Source organism: Canis aureus, chromosome 19 (genome assembly GCF_053574225.1).
Source record: "Canis aureus isolate CA01 chromosome 19, VMU_Caureus_v.1.0, whole genome shotgun sequence".
Classification (NCBI taxonomy): Eukaryota; Metazoa; Chordata; class Mammalia; order Carnivora; family Canidae; genus Canis; species Canis aureus.
Window position 1 is genome coordinate 3,345,159 of NC_135629.1, and position 21,675 is coordinate 3,366,833.

At 48.3% G+C, this 21,675-nt stretch overlaps 1 protein-coding gene across 10 annotated transcripts in view; it reads left to right on the forward strand.

Annotated features, from left to right (window-relative positions):
- The window catches only part of EEFSEC (eukaryotic elongation factor, selenocysteine-tRNA specific), a 265,603-nt gene that overhangs the window by 173,161 nt on the left and 70,767 nt on the right, over window positions 1-21,675 (forward strand). The window lies entirely within an intron of this gene.

The window sequence follows — 21,675 nt, forward strand, 5'->3', positions numbered from 1 at the left end:
GTATCATGTCAGCTGTTTGGAGTTTATTGAGTTTTCCTTCATGGCTTAATATATGATTTTGTAAACGTTCCAGGGGCTTTTAAAAAGACTTACTCTGTTATCAGGATATAAAGTTTGAGGTGATCGTGCATGTGTGCGCATGCGCATGCACATGTATATACATACACACACACACCCTTGTATATCATCTATATATAGATCTTAGTTCAAGCTAATTTCTTACTTGGTTCAGATCCTCTAATATCCTTACTTACTCTCCCTGCTGGATCTATCTGAGGCTCATAGGGGTGAATTAGTTGTTTGGGGGTTTTATTTCTTTCCCTGCAATTTATGCTTTATGTATTTTGCTGCTCTGCTTTTCAGTATGTGAATATATTTATGACTCATATCCTCATTGTGAATTAAACCTTCATTAATCAGCAGTGGCCCTTTTGACTCATTTAACCTTTTCTGCCTAGAATTTAGGCTTGTTAAATATGAATTTGGCAATCCAGTTTTCTTTTTGTTGGCATAGTAATCTTTTTCCACTTTTAACCTTCTGGGTCGTTATGGTTTAGATACGATTCTTTATTTATAATACGTAGTGACCTTTTAAAAATCAAAATGAAATTGTTACGTCCTGCAAAGCTCTTTGAATCTCAGTTGCCCCATCTGTATAATGGGTAGTTTGTTTTGTTTTGTTTTTTACTGCAAAAGTGTTGACTAAGATAAGGTTCATGCTATTTCGTCTACATACATTATGTCACTTAATTGGAAGAATGCTGTCCTTTAGAGGTACTTTTTCTTATTCCTTTAGACAGATGAGAAGAGTAAGATCTAGTAAGGTAAAGTTTCCAAAGTTGCACAACTAATGGTGTTTGAACTATGATTCATCTCCAGTCCAGGGCTTTCTGATTCCAAAGTCCACACATTCTTTCTGCTCAGCCCATATAGCCACTGTAGCACCGTGGATGAAACCCCAGGTCACCCTGTGTGACATGATTTCTGGCTTTTCAGACGAGTTGTGGCAAGTAGGGTAACCTAGTAACTAGGCTCATTTTTGTACTTAATTGAAACCAGACTGCAGTGGGCTCAAGGGTCAAGCAAACAGTCTCCTCGCCAGCACCTTCCTACCCCACCCTATCCTCTGAGAGCGAAGCCAGCCTCCTGCTGGGTGTGGGGGCCTGGCCACACGCGGGGCATTCTTGCCCTTACCCTTGGCCCTCCCCAAGCCTTCCTCGAGGTTCACAGGCACCCTCTGGATACCGTTTCCAGCCTCAGCTCCTTGTGACATTCAGAGACAGCAGATGGAGCCAGAGCCTTGGAGAAAAAGGAGGCCCAGTTCAGAGTTGTGTTTCCTGGGGCCAAGGCCACTGTGCTGAATGAATGTAGAGGAAAAGGCTTGGTTCATGGGGTAGAGAGTGGGGCTGAGGGGGGCTCTTCTGCATCTTCTTCTTGTGGTGGGGGAATGTCTCAGGCTGTCAGTGACGAGGAGGGGCTCAGGGGGCCCAGGCAGAGTGAGAAGCTCCTGGGAGTTAAGACCTGGCTCCCATAAGCCCAGCCTGGTGCCTGAAAGGTCTCTATAAAGCAGCCTGAGGCATAGCCCACATTTGTTTTGTCTCTGGTCCTTTGTGGCCTGACTCCAAGCAGCATTTGGCGAACATTGGCTGGATGAGCGGGGAAGGAGCTCATTGAGCTGCCTTATTTGCAACAAGGACAGACAGGGAGGTGTATTCAAACTGAACCATGAGCATCAGCACTCCACTTGAAGACAGGTGCTGGAGAGCTGCCCAGCCTCACCAGCCCTGTGATTGTGGCCATCACTGGGTGTCTCACGGCATTCTCTGTGAAGCAGAGATGATGCAGTTTGCAGAGTGGGGTCCTAGGTTGTTCCATGTGGGGGACGATGAGAATGGTTTCAGTTGTGCTCTCTGTGTGGCAAGGAGGAGTGCTTACCCACTGGTACTTTTCTCCTCAGTCCCTAAATTTTGAGGCCCAGACCATATGTGATCCCATGGGTACCCTGAGCTCACCAGGAGTCTGTCTTGCCACTTGAGCTATGTAGCAAAGAGTCAGTGGGCCAAGGAGTTTGAACTTACAGCAGTTAGCGGACATGCTCTGCACATGCAGATAAGCACAGTTGGAAAAGTGGAGCGCTGAGCAGCGAGCCCAGGTGTCTACCATTCAGACCCTGGGCTGGCCTCAGGAAAAGGGCCAGATGCCAAACTCAGGCACAGTTCTGCCTATGTTGCCTGGTGCCCTGTAGCTCAGGTTCCTGTGCACTTAAACTGCAAGAGCCAGGCAATCCATCCAGGAAGGGGTCAAGCCTCTGACCTCAGCCCTTCTGGGACCAGGTTTACTCTAGGCTTAATGTATGCACTAGACTAGATTGGGTATGTGTGGGGAGGTGTGGGAGTTGTGAGTTTGGAAAAGACATAGCTTTTATTGACTTCCTACTCTGTGCCATGTGCTGAACTAGGCTTTCTATATACTAATCCTCAAAAGAATCTCCCAGAGCTGGTATTCTTATCCTTCCCTGCAAATAAAGCAGCTGAAGCCAGTGCCATGAGATGGCCCAGCAGGCAGGTGTCAGAGTCAGAAGAGCTAGTCTTGCCAGAGCCTAGGCTTTGCTCCACGTGCCAGTGGTTCTGTTCTTTTGAGCAGTGAGGTGTTTCAGCTAGCATTGGTTAAGGACCTACTGTGTGCTAGATAGCCAACTAGAAGCTTGCACACGGTATCTCATTCAGATAGACTGGCTTTGACCATGAGTGAGAGTATGAAGCTGAACATTTATTTGTTCACTCATTAATTCTCCCTAAATGTTCACTGAGGATTGAGGTGGACTGGTCTTGGGAGGACAATGGAGCAGCCTATTGCTTACTGTTGGGTGTTCTTGACACAAGGCTTGGAGAGATCTGAATTCCAGGATAGAGTGGGGGTTTGGGGAGAGTCAAAGGGAGGTCACAGATAGAATTTGGTGGAACTTGTCTTTGTCATGGAAAACGCTAGGACCTTTGAGGAAAGATGAATGTGTTTGCGTGAGTTTCTTTTTCAGGGATCAGGGCCCATCTCATTGCAGGTAATCTGTGAATAGTGTGTGCAGAAAGGGTGAGAACTGGCCCAGGACATGGATTTGCACAGGACACTGCAGCAGGGCAGGGGTGGGAGCAGTGCTGAGCTGTGGGTCCTTGCAGGAAAGACAGCCCAGGGGGCTGCCCTCTAATGCTGGGTCAGTTAGAGGAGGGACGGAGATGGGGTGATAGAGAAAGCCTCAAGGCAGGAAGTCAAGGGCCAAGACCTTCCTGGAAGAGAGAGGGGTCAACACACAGAAGTGAGGAGAAGAGGCAGGCAGTTGCCATTTGCTGAGGGCTTTCTGGGTCCACGAAGGTGACAAACATGCTCACGGAGCAGACCTTCAGCCACTTTGCCAGAGCAAACACCTTCTCTGTTTTTCAGATGGGGAAACAGGTTCAAGGAAGAAATTTGCTCAGGATCTCACAACTAGGAAGTGGCAGAACCAGGATTCAGATCTGGATTTTTAATTGCCAAAAGGCCATCAGTTCTGTCCATAAATCATTGTGATTTTAGATGTGAAGATTCAAAGCAGCTATTTGAGGATCTGTGGCAGAGGTTAGAAAAAAAAACCTGTGAGGGGATCCGTGGGTCGTTCAGTGGTTTAGTGCCTGCCTTCGGCCCCGGGCGTGATCCTGGAGGCCCGGGATCAAGCCCCACATGGGGCTCCCCACAGCAGCCTGCTTCTGCCTGTACCTGTGTCTCTGCCTCTCTCTCTCTCTGTGCCTCTCATGAATAAATAAATAAAATATTTTAAAAAAAAGAAAAAAGAAAAGAAACTGGGAAAGGCAGAGAGGTATAAATCTGAATCACCTGAAAGTGTTCTTCCTGGCCAGAGGAACACAGCCTCCTCCAGCTGGAGAGCTTCTGGGACCCCTTCCTTCTGCTTGAAGAAAGCAGAGATGCTTCCCTGGAGGCAGTCGGGCACATGGCACTTGGCATCTCCGGGGCCTCATTCACCTGTTCTGTTCTCCTGGCCTAGCCTGGCTTGGCCTGCTGAGATGCTGGATGCCACATTCTGGGATCTTATTCAAATGCCATCTTTTCCTAGCTTTAACATCCATTGGCCCATTAAAATAGACACATTTAGAGGAGGAAACTGAAAAGCAACACAAAGGAGCAGTTGTTTTTCCCACCTTATGCAGCTTAATAAAGTGGTAATAGAACCAAAGGCAGCACGCGTGTGGTATCTGTGCTTTCCAGGAAGAAAAGCAGGTGTTACCATTATCGTCTGGATGCCCTTTGGCCACAATGTTTTTAGACCATCTGAGGCACCGTTGAGAACATTCCTGTGGCATGGTCTATGATGAGCCTTTTGGCAAGGTTAGGAAATTAGGACTCAGCAGAGTTGTGTATTTAATTAAAGACGGGAGAAAGTTGCAGGATTTCCTATGTTTTCTCTTCTTTCCCCTTATAAGGAAGAGACCATGGAGAACTACTTCCTGCCATTTCTGGGCTCTGGAGCCTCTCCCCCCATGTTTGGAGATGGCAGGGTTGAACTTGAGGTCACCAACAGGGATGTAGCTGCTATTCTCTCCACCTTGTAGTTTGACTCCTTGAGAGTTCCCCAAATTGTACAAGATCAGAGCTGATAGACTGCCTCTTAGCACAGTTATACCAGTGGCCTGGCCCCCACTTACCCATCTGCAGACAGGGAACTGGAGCCAGAGGGCAATGGACACTGCTGGTTTCTTTGTAGTCACACAGTAAGTAGTGCAGTGTTTGCCCACTTGTCTTCCCCATAATCCACAGCAGAGGTAGATTTTACATCCTGACAAAGTACCCATACAAGTAGAGAACATGGAAGTTGTACAGAGCAACACATTTGCCTCCGGTTTCTTTTGCATTGCATTCTACCCCATTCTGTTCTGTCCCTTTTTAAAGGAACTTAAAACAAGAACAGTTGGTTTTGACTCTCTGAATTCTCAACTCACAGTCTGAAAAAGTGTGGCCAGGAGCAGGCATGTGTGCTCTATGTGCTCCCTGGGTCTACACGGGTGGGGTCTGTGGACCCTGGCCGCCCCCAACCCCCCTGGCCACCTTCAGCAGCGCCCTTAAACTTTAGCTGTTGGCTGTCACTGCATGGCGTTACCCAGGGGAAGCCTTCTGTGAAAGCAACGCTCTTGCTCTTCGTGGGGAAGAGCCCACTCAGTTAAGCTTTTGTATTTTTTTAAAGGAGTCTGGTAGGGAAACAAACTACACAATAATGTGAACTAACTGTAAAAATAAGGTAACAAAGATTATGTATAATGCAGAAGATCTTTCTCTAAGAAAATATTAAAAATTAAAATTTGGATTCAGACCAAAGTCTCATGAGAGGATGGTAATATGTTTTAGAAAAGGATTAACCACAAGATTCTCTTTAATTGTATGGTCCCTTCATTCATTAACAATGTAGTTATTTTTACAGAAATTTGATCTTTCTGCAGTTTCAAAAGTGGGCCCATGAGCAACATTCAGCACACGGGAATGCAGTGTGTTCTCCTGCACAGCACCCACAGTAGTCGTCAGGGTTCCCCCTGGTAGCCCCTGACTTGGTTCTGGGGCTGCTGTTGTCCTGCAAAGTGAAGAGTCTGAGAGGCAGTCAGGACCTCAAAAGGGGGAAGGAACCCCACTACATGGCAGATCCAGAGCCATTTCTGCATCTTTCCTTCTGCTTTAACACCAGACAACCCTGCGAAGAAGGTGCTGTCACAGTCCTTTGCCCTCTGGGATGAAGGCACCACCTTGCAGAGCAGCACACCCAGTGCCTGAGTTCCACGTCAGCCACGGGCCCCAGACGGACACCCTGAGCGCTGGGCCTGTGCTGGCTCTCCAGGCCCGGAGTCCCTTCCTGGGCTTGGCTCTTTTCTCTGTCCATCTTCTGGCCACCTCCACATGCAGAGGATGCAGTAGAGAGATCCTGCTGCCTTTGTTCACCAGACTGCACTGGGATAGGGGAGCTTTTGTTTGGTGTGAGCACCCACCAGGAAGAGGGTCCGCCTTCACCCTCCAAGAAAGGACAGAGGCGTCCTTGGTTGTTGAAAGGTGGAATGCTCTGGCTAATGAGGAACAGTTGAGAGACGGGTGGGCCACCATCCTTGCAGCAGGCTGCTGCCTCACCTCCAGTCCTGATCTGCTTCTGGAAGTGCAGACAACAACAGGGCTGCTGGTGGGAGAGGCTTCATCTCCTAGCTTCTCATGGCTGTGTGATAGGCCGACGGGAGGGGGCCTCTTAAATTTTCTCTCCCCTTCCCTTTTCTCCTCACCATTTAGCTATATATTTTTATAAATGAAGACTCAGAAGACAATTTTCTTGCCCTGCCGTGTATCGTAATAATTCTAAGCCCCTCTGCAAAGAGAGTTCCCCAGTAAGATGGCGTGCTTAGTATGAGCATCAGCTTTGGACTCATAGCTCTTATTTGAAATCTTGGGTTTACCATTTCTTGGCTGCATGGGTTTATTAGTTAAGTCACATAGCACCTGCGGGTCTCATCCCCCTGCCCAGACATCACTTCTTCATCACAACATTGCTGTGAGAATGCCTGTATTAAATAACTGGCACATTGGAGATTCTGGATAAAATGTACCACGCCCTAGCTGTGACTTGGGATAGGATACTTACCTCTTCTGGGGTCACTGTTCTTAGCTGTGGAACAGGGGTAATAATAGTACTTACCTCATTGGTGCAGGAAGTGATGAGTTAGCACCTAGCACTCAGTTAGCTCAGGGTCAGGTGGGTGGTACTTGCCTCATGCATGACACTGTTATTATCTACAGAATAAAACAAATGCTTTATCCATGTGCCAGGATCTTCTGATTGAGGATGGCAGTTAGGTCTGTCTACAGTCATGGGGAGGTGGTTTACACCATTTACCTTCATCCGGTTTACATTCAGGAAACAGGGGCCCTTGCTCAGGATCACGTGGCTGGTAAGGTGTAGGAGTAGAGCCAGGGCTGGGGGCCAAGGTTAGGCTGCTGCAGCCTCTGCTTTGTTTTTCCAGAAGGCAAGACGTGCACTCTGGAGAAGGAGAGTCAGTCTGCCAATAGTACCATGTGTCGTAGCTAATTAATCATTTGGCAGAAGTTGTCCTGGGCCCAAGGTCCCTGCATAGTGTTAGAGTTCTGTAGGGTAAGGCTCCATTTCTAGGAGCCCATACACTCAGCTGGTGCCTGCAGGGTCACCTCTACTGCCAGGGCAGCTGAAACTGGGGCCCTGGCTCAGACATACTTCTTCAGCATCTTTTCTTCTTGGATTATGACCTCCTTTTTTCTGATTATAAAAGCAATGCATGCCTAATGGGGAAAATACAGAAAAGAATAAGGAAAAAAATTGATCATAATTCTAGAGATCATTTTTATATGAATTTCCTTTAATTCACTTTCCTGTGATTATATGCTCTATATTTGCATAACGCAGATCACAATATTTAATTTTTACTTAATATCATGTCGCTATTTCTGATGCATTTTAACACCACTGTTTCACAAATATATCTCATATCTTTCAAAGCTCTTGGTTAGTTGCTGTTTTTATTGGTTGCATAGTATTATTTTTATGTTAAATGTTTTCTTTCTTAAATTGTTCTAAATTAATTTTACTTATGCAAGTAATCCATGAAGTACATCTTTTATCATAATGCTTCTTGCCTTGCCGGGAAAGGAAAGCCCTTCTCAATCACCCTCTTAACTCTAGTTTCTGGCACAGGGGTATTACTGCGTGTCTGTGGTTTTATATTTTAAAGAATGATGTTTATTTATTGCTTTATTCAATTATAATTGAAATGCATACTCGTGAAAAGTTAATACACTGTGACCTCCTATTGGAAGTTAAAAGTTCCTTAAAATCTCCTCCCCAGAAAGAACCAGTGTCAAGAGCATGCTCCATATGCCTTTTAATGTACATATAGCAGACACACATGCACACACACAAATACACACACTCATACACATATCTAAGAATAAAAACCCAGATGAACTTCTCTTATGCATACTGTTATGTTAGTATTTTCACTTAGCATGTAACAGCATCTTCACATGTGGCTCCTGTCTTCATGTGCCGCATTCTGATCCACAAAAGGGAGGTGCCATGCCAGTTTGCTGTCCCTTGTGATTGACTTGCAGACTGGGTGTTTCTAGCTCTGGGCAATGCTGCACAGCCCCTCTGTGTGCAGTGTCGTTAGGGCTATTTCTGACTTGTGGGATGGCCTTTGGCTTGGCCGATTAGCCTGTGCATGAGTATCATGTGGGCCTGGAGGTCACGGGACCTAGGGGCCTTGGGGGAGGAGGAGTGAACGCTGCACCCGCCTGGAGGTTGGGTGCCAAGGAGCCAGGGCCAGGAGCCAGAAGCCTGGGGCCCTCCGCCCACCAGCCGGCCCAGTGCCGCCAGCATCGGTGAACCAGGGCATGGCCCTCCCTCAGCGCTGCTCAGTGCCATCATTTTCCCCTCCCGTGACATACGACAGCGGGGAGTTGAGTGGTTTGTTTCATCTCTTCTTAAGAAAAAGTTAAATTTATAATCCCAGCCCTGACCTTCCTTGTAACTCATGTGCTCATCCTGTTAACTGGTTTAATATATGGCACCACTATTTCATTAAACAACATACAGGAATAATTAGTTCAGCAACGATGCCTCAGAACAAAAGCCCTTGATTTAGTTTAACTTTATAAGTTGCTCTCTTTTGATGTGCAAGAACACATCTGGGGTCTTAAAGAAAGCAGAAAGAAAAATAGAAGACGTTTAGTCAGGCTGGGGGTTAGAGTTTTCCAAGTGTGGCAACAAGTAACCCTTTGGTCCCAGGCCTTGCTGGCACAGTGGAAGCCCTGTGGACGCCGTGTGCTGCTGGCATCAGGGCTGAGGGCCAGCCATGCCGACTGTTGCCAGGCCCAAAGAAGCAGTGCACCTTGCTCCCCCACACATTCTGCAAAGGGTGCTCCCCTGGCCCAGGCTTGTGGCCCGTGATGACTGCAGACTCTCCTTCTGTTCTTTCATTTATCCCACAGACATTCACTTGGTGCCTGTTGTGTGCCAGACACATGGCAAATGCTCTGGATATAATTGGTGAACAGGACAAAGGTCCCATCCCCTGGAGCCAGTGTTGTCTGTCACAGTTCCTCCATATGCTCTGCTTGCCCTCAGTCTTTCCCCATCAGCCATTTTTCCACATGTGCTATCTCTGGGGTCATCCTAACTTTTATACTTCAACGCATCTCACCTCTGCATGCCAGCATCTGTGGCCTTCTCCTGCCACCAGGAGAAAGTTCCAGCAACTTGGTATGGCTCGGGGGCTTTGCACTGACGGCTCCAGCCTGAGCTTGTATGCTCTCCCTTTTCATCCTCAAGGCCCAGCAGCAGCCACAAACGTCATTTCCTCTCTGGATTTCTGCTCTAGGTTCTCTGCCAAATGGTAACTGTGACATCTTCCTCAAGCCTTCCCCACCTTCCTTGCCACCTTGGGACAGCCCTTGCCACATGGTACACAACAGCAAGTTGTCAAGTGGCGGAGGTTCCGTGGGATGGAGGGTTCTGTCTGGTTCATCCTTGTGTCCTTAGACCTAGCATCGAATAGGGCATGCAACGGACTCCTCAAACAGGGTGCTGTCCAGTCTGGTGTGCCCATCCTGGCCCCACACTGGTTGTGTGGCTAGCTGCGGAAGTCTGTGAGCCCTTGACTCCTCAGCCATAAAAGCTGCATGGGAATCCTTCCGCCACGGACTGTTGTGAATCAAGGGCCTCGTCTGATACCCAAAATACAATAGGTGCTCAAGTCCTTTGCAAAGGTTTGTTGGACTGAATTTCACACAGATTTTGTTCTGGTTGGTTTTTTAGAGCCCTGAGATTAGCTGAGCCAGATTAAGTGACTCTTTCTATCTCTGGCTTTTGGTTTCCAGGGAACCAGGTTTCGTGGCGGGTAGGCAGGTGTCCCGTGTTCGCAGGCCAGCCGCTTCCCTGAGCTCCCTATCATAGCACCCATCCCTGCTCTGCCACTTGACTTCCTTCCCCCCTTGCCCTCTCACCCAGGGCAGCAAAAGGCACAGAACACTTTGTTTTTGCTCCCTCTACCAGCAAGACCCAGCAGGAAATGTTGGATCTTCTTTGGCCTCACTGCAGGCATTTAGTAAGCCCAGCTAGACTGCAGCCAGTGTGTGGGTTAGATACTGTGCCAAGATTGCCTTGGCTGAGAGTGGCTCCCATTCTGCAAGTCAGCGTCGCCCTGTTGGCTGGCATCACCGCCCCTGCCAGGCCATTCTGGTCCTTGCCCATGAGGTTGCAGACCGCATCCCATGTGCCGTCCTGTGTGGTGCATGTTCTGACAAGAAGCAGATGAGTGAGGGATTGTCAGTTTGTTGCCACCGAGTGAGTGCTCTGGGCCAGGCATATACGCATATACATCTTGATTCTCATCTCAGCCATGAGAGGGAGGCAGTATTTAATCCCTTTTTGCAGACAGAGATGCTAGGCCCAGAGAGGCAAAATGACACCCCAGGTTCAAGGCCGTGACAGGGTTTGAAGCTAGGTCTGTCTGATTATAAAGTTACCACTCCTGTGACTATTGGGAACCTCTCCTCAACTATCAAAAGAAAGCCTGGGGTATTTTCCCACCTTTCCCACCTGGAACGTGTTTCCATTTTAAGTGCCATTCCTATGCCCACTCTGTGTATTCTCCTAGGTCCTCACTCCTTGCCACCCTCAGCCCACTTTCTGTTGCTCCTGGCCCTCAAGGGAGAAGCACCAGGCCAGCAAGCAGGAGCCAGCTCACCCTGCCCAGCTCCCTCGCTGGGGACAGCAGGCTTCAGGAGGCCCTCCTGTAATCTCTCTATCCACACGGCCCTCATTTTAATTTGCAAAATTGAACCCAGATCGAGAGCAGTAAAGCCAGAGGACGGTAAATATTCATGCCTCAGTGAGCGAGGGTGGCTCCATTACCCTTGTGAGATTGGGAGAATTACCTTGGGGATTATGTATATTCATGGGCCGATTTTTATTTGCGATAGAACATGACTCACATCAGCCTGTGTGTTACCCGTTCTACCCCAAACAGACTTTGCACAAAGCTTATGCTCTTAAGCTTCTGAAAGTCATCTCAAGTGGATTGCCCTCTCCTTCTGCTTCCTAGGAGACGTAAAAATAATAACCACTCCAGCACCCAGCCAGGGGCTTCCCATGCATTTTCCTCCTTCTATTTCATGAGATGTACTATTATCCTTGTGTCCAGGTTACAGATGAGGAGACTGAAGCTGAAGCTGAGTGTCATGCCCTGGCCTGTTATTAGTCCATCTACCACAAGGACTGTGTCTTAATCTGTCCTGTGTGCCTGGAACAGAGTAGGTGCTCAGAAAATGCCTGCTGAGTCAATACCTGTCTCGCAGTTCCACTCTGCCCCTGGCCCCCAGGCTTTGGGCAGTACCTCCCGGGCCTGGTGGTGCAGATCTGAGTGTCTGTGCTCGGTGGCATAGCTCATGGTAGCCTGGACCTCAATGCATGGCAGGGTCAGCAAACCACCGCCTGCCCCAGTTTTGTAAATAAAGCTCTTTGTTAATGGCTGCTTTTGTTGAAAAATGGCAGACTTGAGTAGTTACAACAGAGTTTATAGGGCATGTGAAGCCTGAGATATTTACTCTCTGGCTTTTTACAGAAAAGTTTGTGAGCCCTGGTGCACAGACCTGGAGGAAGTTGAGCAGCTTGTATTCATGCAGTTCCTTTGGATGCTCTTTTGATTTCATTGTCATCCAAGTGAAATTGGGGTACTCATCTCCACTTACAGAGGATGAAGTAGTAGTAGGAGGAGGAGTAGTAGGAGGAGGAGTAGTAGGAGTAGTATTAGTGACTAATCTTTATTGAACAGTTTCTACTTTTTACGATGCCACACTCGTCATTTCACATGGACTCTCTCAATGTAATCCTCACTCTGACAGAGCAGAGTTGGTCACAGTGGCTCAACTCACCTCAGCCTTTGAGGTGAGTGGTTTGGAGCTGGGGCACTAGGCACCTGCTAAGGAGACAGTGGGAATGGTAGAGAGCTCAGGTCTGGAGCTGGCACAGCTGGAATGATTTGGGTTCCATTTCTGCCCCACACTCCATCTCTGCCTGTGGTGCTGTTCCTATTGCCTGTCTTTGCTGGAGTACAGCTGTCACCTTTTGGGAAGTTCCCTCTGACTCTTCAGCCTGGAAGGTGCTGCTTTTCTATCCCACCCCGGGGCAGCTTATTCCCTTGACATTTTCCCAAAGTTCTTGCTTATGCGTTTAAACTAATTTTCATTAACTTTAACAACAGCTCCTAAACTTGTCAGATAATATTTAATATTGTTATCCACCACCACCCGTTGGCCTACTTTCTGGGCAAGTACTTATAAATTCATAATAGCATTTGGGGAAGAGCTTCTCTCAGCTCCACATAAAAGGTGTACATGTTGGGTGTCTACACTTAGGAGTAGTTCATGTTAGGTAAATCTCTCCAGATATCCAGGAAAACATTTGTCAGACACAAGCTTTGCCTTTAGATCTCTTGCATATGGAAACTGAAACCGCTTCCAGCAGCTGTGCCTCCTTTGAGTCCCCCTGGCCACCCAGCTTCCTGGGAAGCTCCTCTCCAGGATAGTGTCACAAGCAAGGGCCAGGTGCAGCAGAACCGAGGGGCCTTCCCTGTGCTGCGGCTGAGCTCATTGGTTTTCTGGCTCTGGCTGGAGCTGTTGTACAATAGGGTGACGGGGAATCTAGTGCCTGGCCTGGGTATAAGGGCCAGATACCTTTGGTATCTAAAGTGCTGGAGACAGTGCACCTTCCAGATGCAATTTTCTGCTGCTCCCCTCATACTCACTCCCCCCACGCTGGGTCTTTTAATTTTACTCTTTCAATCAGAACAATTTTTTCCTGAGTGATTGGTACCATGCTTGGGCTTCACTCACATCATTTTTAATCCTTGCCATAGCCTTGCAGGCTCTGTCATCTTCACTTCACAAACAAGGAAGCCGAAGCTCAGGGGGTAAAGAGGCCAGGCTCTTCCCCAGCTGGGAAGTAGTATTTCTGGCCAGCGTGTTTTACTCCAGAGCTGGAGCATTTCCTGTGCCCTAAACCATGTCTTGGCATGGGACTACCTTCTGAGGCCAGCCCTGGGGCAAACACCATGGAGAAAAGCATTCCCCTAGAAAATCCCTTAGGTGGTTGCCAGGTTGGGTGCCAGTCCACCACTCAGTAGGGTCAGCTAGTGTTGGGGCAGCCAGTGTTCCTTCAGTGTGGTAGAAGATGCGGGGTTGGATGGCACACATGTATTTCTGGATACTAGCACTTCCCTCAACAGCGTGCAGATGCTCACTCCAGCAGAGGCTTGCTGCTGAACCTGGGGCCCAAAGCAGTGGGCTCCCCATTGCATCTCAATGTGCTCTGGGGCTGGCAGTTGGTGAATGAGAGCAGGGAGATGGGTAAGTTGTGTACATGAGCCTCTTACTGCCTGTCTGTGTCTTCCCCTCGGCCCGTAAGTGCTTGCATCCCTTCAGTTGAGTACGTCCCTCATTCACACCTTCTTTGCTCTAGGGGTCAGGTGCCAGGATAAATGTCATCATGTGCCATGGTCAGCGAGTCGGTTTTCACAAGAGCAGTTAATTCCAAACTGCATTTTTACATTTAAAACAAACATGGATCTATTACAGCATAGAATGCAAAAATTTCCATAATCTTAACATATAAAACTTGGGACTTCCAAGAAATCGTGTGCTGCTAGCAGACAGTTTTAAGGCAGTGTCCTCCAGTTGTTCTCCTCTACCATTAGGAAAGGCAAAAACATATCATGTTGTGTTTGGGGAATTGTGGGCACCTTGGTATGCTGGTATTTCAGTATGAGGCCCCCTAGGGAATGGATATTGTCCTTGAGGGCTCTGGGTCCAGTGGAAAATGCAGGTTTCCTGTGGGTCCATGGGCCCCTTACTCCAATGTGGAACTGAGAACTTTCCCTGAAGGAAGAGGGATCCAGAGGGGGAAAAGTTGCTCTTTTATTTTTGGATTCCCAGCTTCTGACCCATTCCATCCTGAGCTCCCTGCCCTGCTTGCCCATAAACAGTACAAGGATTTAGGCACAGTGCCTTGGATGGCCTGGTACACAGTAGAACCTTCATCATTGTTGGTGGAATTAATTACAGGTGATGTATTTGGATTTAAAATCGAGATATTTGATGTTTGCCTTCAAAGTTTTGGGTTTTTTTTTAATTCTAATACTAAAGATAAATTAGGAAAGCACAGAATAGTATACAGAAAATAGGAAAAATATCATGGGTACAGGTACTGTTACTCTTTTAAGACTTCCAATCATGAGACTACCTCTCCTCCCTGGACAGATCTTATTTGGATTTTTATTTTGTAGCTAGAAGATGGCTTCATGACAGAAAGAGAAAAGTCCAGTCAGATGCACATCGCCCTATCACAGACAAGGCCCAGCCCTAGACCTTCCCTACCTGCCCTCCTCTCTGTCTGAGGGAGGCCTTATTCCATCCTCCACGTGGGCCTAGGCCCCACCACCGCCCCTGCTGCTACCCATACGCTGTAGCCTCTGCCAACACTAAGCCATTCTGTGACCACTTCCCCACTTTGCTCCAAATCTGGGACTGGGCCTCTGTGCTCTGGGCTTGGTCATAGCCTGGGCTCTAGGCTACTGAGCTTGCATTTCAGAGCCAGGCATCACTAGATTGGCACCCTCATTTCCCCATTTGCCAGCCAAGTGGCCTTCAGCAGGTTACTGACTCTGTTTCCTCATTTATCAAATGGTGGGGTGATTGTGAGGATGGGCAAAAACATGCAGCGTGCCCAGCAGGATGCCTGCCCAATGCAGGCTGCCCAGACCAGGGTGTTTGGTTGGGGAAGGAGTCTGACCATCTTTCTGCAGAAGTGACACATCACTGCAGCCTGGTGGGATGGTCTTCCTTTTTCCTTTAACTTAGGTTTTTAAAAGCCTTTCCTCCTAAATCAAATCAATACGTGACCACTCTAGAAATTTTTATGAAGTATGAAGAAGCTAGAAAGCAAACTCAATGAGAAGCCTGTCACTCAGGGGCAACTGCTACTTATAGTTAAGATTATATTTTAAGTATTTTTATGCCTTGATTAGTTGTCCAGTATTATAGAGAAAGCATATTTGTGTGCTGATAAAATTGCTTCATATATTTGATTACTTACATGACATCTCATCCACTGTTTAGCCATTCGTCTACCATTGGGCAGCTGGGTTGTCACCATCTTGTAGTTATCATAAAGAATTGTGAAGTGAATATTTTAGTGACCCATCTTTGCCTTTCAGAGAGTTTCCTAGGGGTGGGATTCTTAGACATAAAATGTAGAAACATTTTAGAAAAGGCTTGGACCACCTCCAGTGGCCATGTAGGTTATAGTTATGGGCAGCATATCCTTGTCTCCAGGTCCCTTCATGAAGAACAAACAGGTGCTTCCCATTGAGCATGTAGGTAGAGGGAAGGTGGGTTCACTCAGGTTGAGGACAGAATAGTTCAGTGTCTTCAGAGTGCCTGGCTCTCGGGTCCAGCCTGGGGTCACCCCTCCTGCTAGCAGACTCTTGGTCTGGGCACTGTGTGGAGTTCTGAGTGGTTGCATCCCACATTGTGCCCCTTTTCCCTTCTATTTTGTTGGAATTCTGAGCCTTGTACCATCTCTTTTGTCCTCCTCCTCCTGACAGGTGGCATGACTATTTCCATAGATTCCAGCAGAAATGAGAAAATCTTCCATGCTGTGCCAGCTGCCTGAAGCAGAGTCTCCTCAGTCTCCCTATGTGGAGAATGTAGATTGGGCCAGACTGGGTAGGCAGCCCACTGACTCCTCGTCCAGTTGCACCACGGTGAGGGTGTTGCTGGGAAAGGTGGGCCTCAAGTCTGCAGTTACAGTGGTTACAACAGCAGTTACAGCACTCCACAAGAAAGCTGGGGAGTGTGTCTCATTCTCCTGTTAGCCCTCCCACCCTGCCCACCTCCCTTTACTGCTCCTCCTGGCCTGGCACCCACACAGACTCTGGCTCAGAGCAGAGTGTGAGTCTGCTGAGTGAATTGATTGGAAACTGACTCTGTTAAATTTAATTGACTAAAATGTCTGCTTTTATTTTTAAAGAATTAATTTTTAATTATACAACCTATTCATGAATGCCAGCATGTAAAAAAGTGAAACTTTTCAGTTAAGGGTAAAGGGCCTGTTCCATCATACCCCATCCTGGCCTCTGGTGTAGAGAAGGCCCTTGTTAATTCTCTTGAGTGTATCCTTCTGAACTATATATGTATATAGTATAGAGAAGTATGATATATATGTGAAACACATGATGCCATTTTGTAACTGTATCATGTCATGTGGTTTTTGTACTTTTTCTGTTTTTGCCCCTATTGGCCTCACCTCATCACTACATACTGAGCCTGGCCATGCATGTATTTGTGAGTGTGGACATTTCACATTGTCTATTGTCATGTTCCACTGATGGACTCTTGGCCCACTGCCCAGTGTTTATGTTACCTGTGCTGCAGTGACCATCGTATCTTGTGCTCATGCGCACAGGTTTCTCCCTGGGAAGTATTGGGAAGTGAGAATCCCAGCCTTGCTTTTCCTGAAACTCAGTTCCACATGCTATTCCTGAACCCCTTTTGTACTGGCAGGCCCTGCCTCATCAGGACAAGATGCACAGATGGGAAGAGGGGGCTCCTGCCCCCTCAGAGCCCTGCCCCAGCATCAGCTTCATCTTGTTCTGAGCCCTGCCCAGAACTCTGCCCAGACCTGCTGGCACCTCCTTACACTTTCCTCACAACCCTTTCCAAACCATGCCATCCCCTCTCCTCATTTGCATGGCATCATCCTTCAAAATCCAATTCAGATATCACCTCCCCTTTGCAGGTTCCCTGAGCACCTCTCATGGCACTCGGCACACTGCGTTCTATGTAGTGTTTTACACACCTGCTCCCCACAGTGAGTGTGGAGTCATGGAAGGCAAGAACCATAGCTTCCCCCATGTCAAGTGAAGGGCTCACTTGGTAGCAGGGAACGACACTGGCATCAGATCCTGAAGAATGCCCACTGTGAATGGTGGATAAAGAAGCAGGAGCAGAGGCTCAGAGTGAACTAGGGCACAGACATGGAAGGAGGCCAGGCTGGAGAGGAAGGCTGGGCTGAGTGCCAGCCAGAGAGTGAGCATGATGACATATGGAGCCTGGGTGGACCTGAGTGAGGGCATTCTATGACCTGGGCTCTATACTAGGCATGTTGCCTGGCAGAAACATGGGGAAGGAGTGACTGTTAGGGGAGTCTGAGTGGGAAATGGGGACCAGGAATGGGAAGAAACTGTGGGTGTGGGGCAGACCAGTTCCAGGAATTGCCCCATATGGGCCATGGGAACTTAAAGGATGAGGGAGAAGCCAGAGGCTGAGGTTAGGACCATGAGTTGGGGCTGGGTCCACCACATTCATTGAGGACCTGGCACTCTCTAAGTGCCCTGTTAGAGGCTAGTGCATGCTACCTCTTTAAGTCTTTCACAGAAGCCTGGTGGCCTCAGAGGTATTAGCCCCATTTTACTAGTGAAGAAACCAAGGCTTGGAAAGGTCTTGAAACTTGCCTGAAGCTCAGAGCTAGAGCACAGTGCCTGGTGCGCCCACCCAGGAGCAGGGTCCGTGGGACAGGGGCAGCACTCACAGAGGGCTGACGGACAGGGGAGCCTCAGGACCCACCCCTTTGAAACCCAAGCCTACCTGGGTTCCCTATGCAGGCCCATGCATGCACAGGTGTGGTCATACTCGCTGCTCCACAGACAGCTTTTCTGAGCCCTGCCACGAAGACAGAGCTGGCTCCCTTGGCTTGCCTCCCAAAGATTCCTTACCCCCCAAAAAGCCCAGGGATGTCGTTAAAAACAATTAAGGCCCCAGTTGTATGGAAAACAGAAGACTCAAACATTGGTGTAATTCAATTTAAAGTTTTATGGGATGACAAATGCGTGGAGGGTGGCTGGGAGGAGGAGCAAAAAGCTTCCTGGCAGGCCCCTTGTCACTTTTACGGTTCTCCATTGTTGCAGGGACTGGGAGGTTCATAACCAACGTTTGTTTGCGAGGTCGCTGTGGAGGAGCAGGGGCCTTCTTTGCTGGGCCATGTGGTGGGAAACCAAATCCATTCCCATCCTCCCTGGCTGCCCTCCATGTGGCAGGCACCCTGTGGGGGACCAGTGGTGAGCAAAATAAACCCAGTCTATGCATGGGCAGCGGTCCATGTGGCATGGGAACCCCAGAGAAGACAACGGAATGTACAGGCATGTAGTGGAAATTATAAGGTGCTGTGAGTACCATGAGGAACATTATAGGGTGCTCCAAGGCCCTGAGTGGGTGACCTGAACTGGTCTTGGTAGGCAAAGGGTGCCGATGGGGAAAATGCACGCTGGCCCTGCCTGGAGTGGGAGCCTGGCCTGGGTGCCCAGGACCAGGAAAAAAGCCGGAGCAGGTAGACATGCAGACAGGCAAAGCCCCATCCTATCTCTGATCCTAGAACTGGGTCTTTGGGGGGGTCTGTGGGACCCCAGGCTCCTGAAGATCCTCTTTTCCTTTTCATAGGGGACATCCCTTACTTTTTAGCAGGGATCTCTATGAGGAAGCTCTCCTTGGCTCTCTGCCTTCTTTCCCCAGGGACAATTGGTCTTTTGTTGAGGCACCAATGGAATTTTTGCACAGATCCCACCTCTGGTCAGCCAGAGACACAGCCAGATGGGAGGAGAAGTGTGTCGAGTGGTGCCAAGACCGTGTTTCCTGGCACTGATGCTCAGAGGGCAGGGAGCCCAAGAAAGGAAAGCCAGGATATCAAGGAGGGGCCTACACAGATATCCGCCACCTCATCTCCTCCCTGCCCCTCCGGTACATCACCCCTTCCTCCAAGAGCCATGTGGGCTCAGGAGCATGCCCATGAAGCTCCTGGGGCCTGGCAGGGTCTCCATAGATGAGGGGCTTTCACCGGTTTATCTTGGGTGAACTAGAAGGAGCAGAGACTCTGAGGAGCCTGGCCCTAGAAATGCCCATTAAGATAGCCATGGAATACCATGCCTAATTCATCAGCCTGGCAACAGTTAAAAACCTTGTAGTACCAAGTACTGGCGAGGGTCTGCACCCACTTGTGTGGGTGGAAGTGGACCACTTCAGAAAGCAATCAGTAACTCCTGACGAAACTGGACTGCGGCCTGCAAGCCAGACTTCCGTGCAGATACCAATGCTAGAAAAACTCAGCACACATGTATGGGTCCATGTGTACAGAAATGGTTACTGCAACGTTGTTTCTAGCAGCAAAAATAGCAACTGGTGTCTGTCAATAAGGGCATGGTAAAAGGTGGAGCTTTTCTACAAAGAAACACCATGCAGTGGTCAAAAAGCATCACCTAGATGTGTACAGAGACAGCAATATCTTTGCCTGGATAAATATATGCTAAATAGATAGGTTGGTATGTATATTTCTCAGGAAGAACAGATATCAGAAACATAATACGGAAGGAAGGAGGCAAGTGGAAATGAAGCAATAATATGGGACTGTTTGTATAAACTAATAAATATATATACTATTCAGGAATATGCACATGATCAAAGTATATATAATAGAAGGATGCATAAGGAATTCTTGAAAGCAGTTGCAGGGAGCGAGGAGGAAAGTGGGACTAGAGGTCTTTAGCTCGATGTCAGCATGAAGTATGAGTGACAAGATCTTAGAGGTCAGTTTCAGGTGGTGGGAACTTAAGTGGTTCTGATGTCATTTGATTCCCTGTGCCTTTCGGAATGGTTTTCATTTCTCTAAAAAACAAGTGGGTGAGAATTAAGTCCCCAAGACCAATGTGATGTTCTCTTCTCATCCTTCCAGAGGTGGTGCCAGGGGAGCTGGGGTCTGTACCAGCAGGGGAGGTGCTGGCAGCCACCCAGGGGCCCACACTGCTCTCTCCTTATGCAGAGTCCCAAGTTTGTCTTTTTGTGCAAGATGCAATTAATGCATTAAGCTGGGGGTATGTGTGTGTGTGGGGGGGTGCCTTATCTGTACCCAGCCTAGCTCGAAGAAGAGGGAGAAATAAGAGCAGCCAAATTGAAACCTTATTAAACAAAATTGGTTAGGTCTGATGGAGCCAAACCTAGACTGATCTTTAAAAGCTTATTTCATTTTTTCCCCCTCCGGTCTGAATCTCTTTGAATTGAAGTAACTGATCCTGCAGTAAGCTTATTAGTGTCAAACCTTGTGTGTTTCTTTTCCTCTCTGATTTACATTTTATTAAGTAATGATGAAGTTGCAAGGCCCCAACCCTCGCCTTTGGCACAGCCAGGAGCTTCCAGGCTCATTAGTGGAACGAAAATGGATAATAGAGGTCCAATCTCATTACAGCCAGGACCATTATTACGAAAATCTCCGCACATTAGAAAGACTGCTAAGCACAGGGTATTGTCTACTTCTTTCAAGCATCTGTTGATTCCGTAGGACACCAGGAGGACCCTCAACACTGCTGTTTCTTTGCAGTGTATTCTGATGTTGTTGGGCCTCTCAACTTCTTACCCCGCAGAAGGAATGCTGCCAAAGAACTCCCCATGTGTGAGTGAACCTCAGTGCAGCGATTGTATTTCATTTGGACTTCCATGGTAGAGTAGATGCGTTTTTATGGCATGATATAGTAAAAGAATTTGGGCTTTCAGGGTGGGCAGATCTGGATGCTGTGGATGAATATCTTAACCTCTGGAACCTCAGTTACCTTGTCTATAAAATGAGATCATCATTAGCCAGCTAAAAGGCTGCTCAGGTCTATAAAGCATCGGCACAGGTAAGTATCCAACCAATATTGAGCGTCTCTCTTGCATACCTTCTGTATAAGTCATGTGGTAAAATCCTGAAGTCCAGGATTTAGTTAGATGCTAGATGCCACTAGCTAGATGCCACTGTTCTACACAAGGTGCTATGGAGGGCAGAGATGAATGCTTTATGATTTCCACCTTGAGTCACTTCTTTTGGAGGTTTTCAATAGTCTCCAAAACAGAGACAGGTCCTTCTGAGTGCAGTACCCAATAGAGTCCTCAGAATGTTGGAAAACTATGCTTCAAGTACTCGGAAGACTGGAAGAGGTATCTGAATCTGGCAGGCCTGGGAGTATACAGAGGCAGAGGTTCCTTTGCCCTCTCATCTGCTCTGTCAGCAGGCGTTTACTGAGTGTCTGTCTTGTGCTGGGCACTGTGCTACCCAAACATAGACATGAGGGTGGCCAGAAGGGAGCAAAGCAGTTGAGAAGTCAAGTCTGAAATTGTCCACTGTGCTTGACCAGAAGGAGGCTGTTGCTGACTGCCAGGGCAGCTGCAGCAGCCTGGGCAAGGGGAGGGAGAGACTGAGCTGCCCCAGCCCCCACAACTCCTGGATCTCGGGGCAGGCTGGCCTCTCCTCGGCTTCCTCCCACACCTGAGCAGGGCCCTCTCACAATGCAGTCTCCCTCTGTCCCTTTCCTGGAGCCATCTTTCTGGTTCCCACCACATGGGCATCCACATTGTTGGTCCTCCAACCCAGAGCAGCCTGGCAGAGCCGCTCTGCCTCAGGGCCAGCCTACCAGGGTCAGTATCTGCTCAGGTGGTCCAGAGACTGGGCCGTGGGATGTCAGGCCTGCCTTGCCGTCCCTGCATTCATTGTCCCAA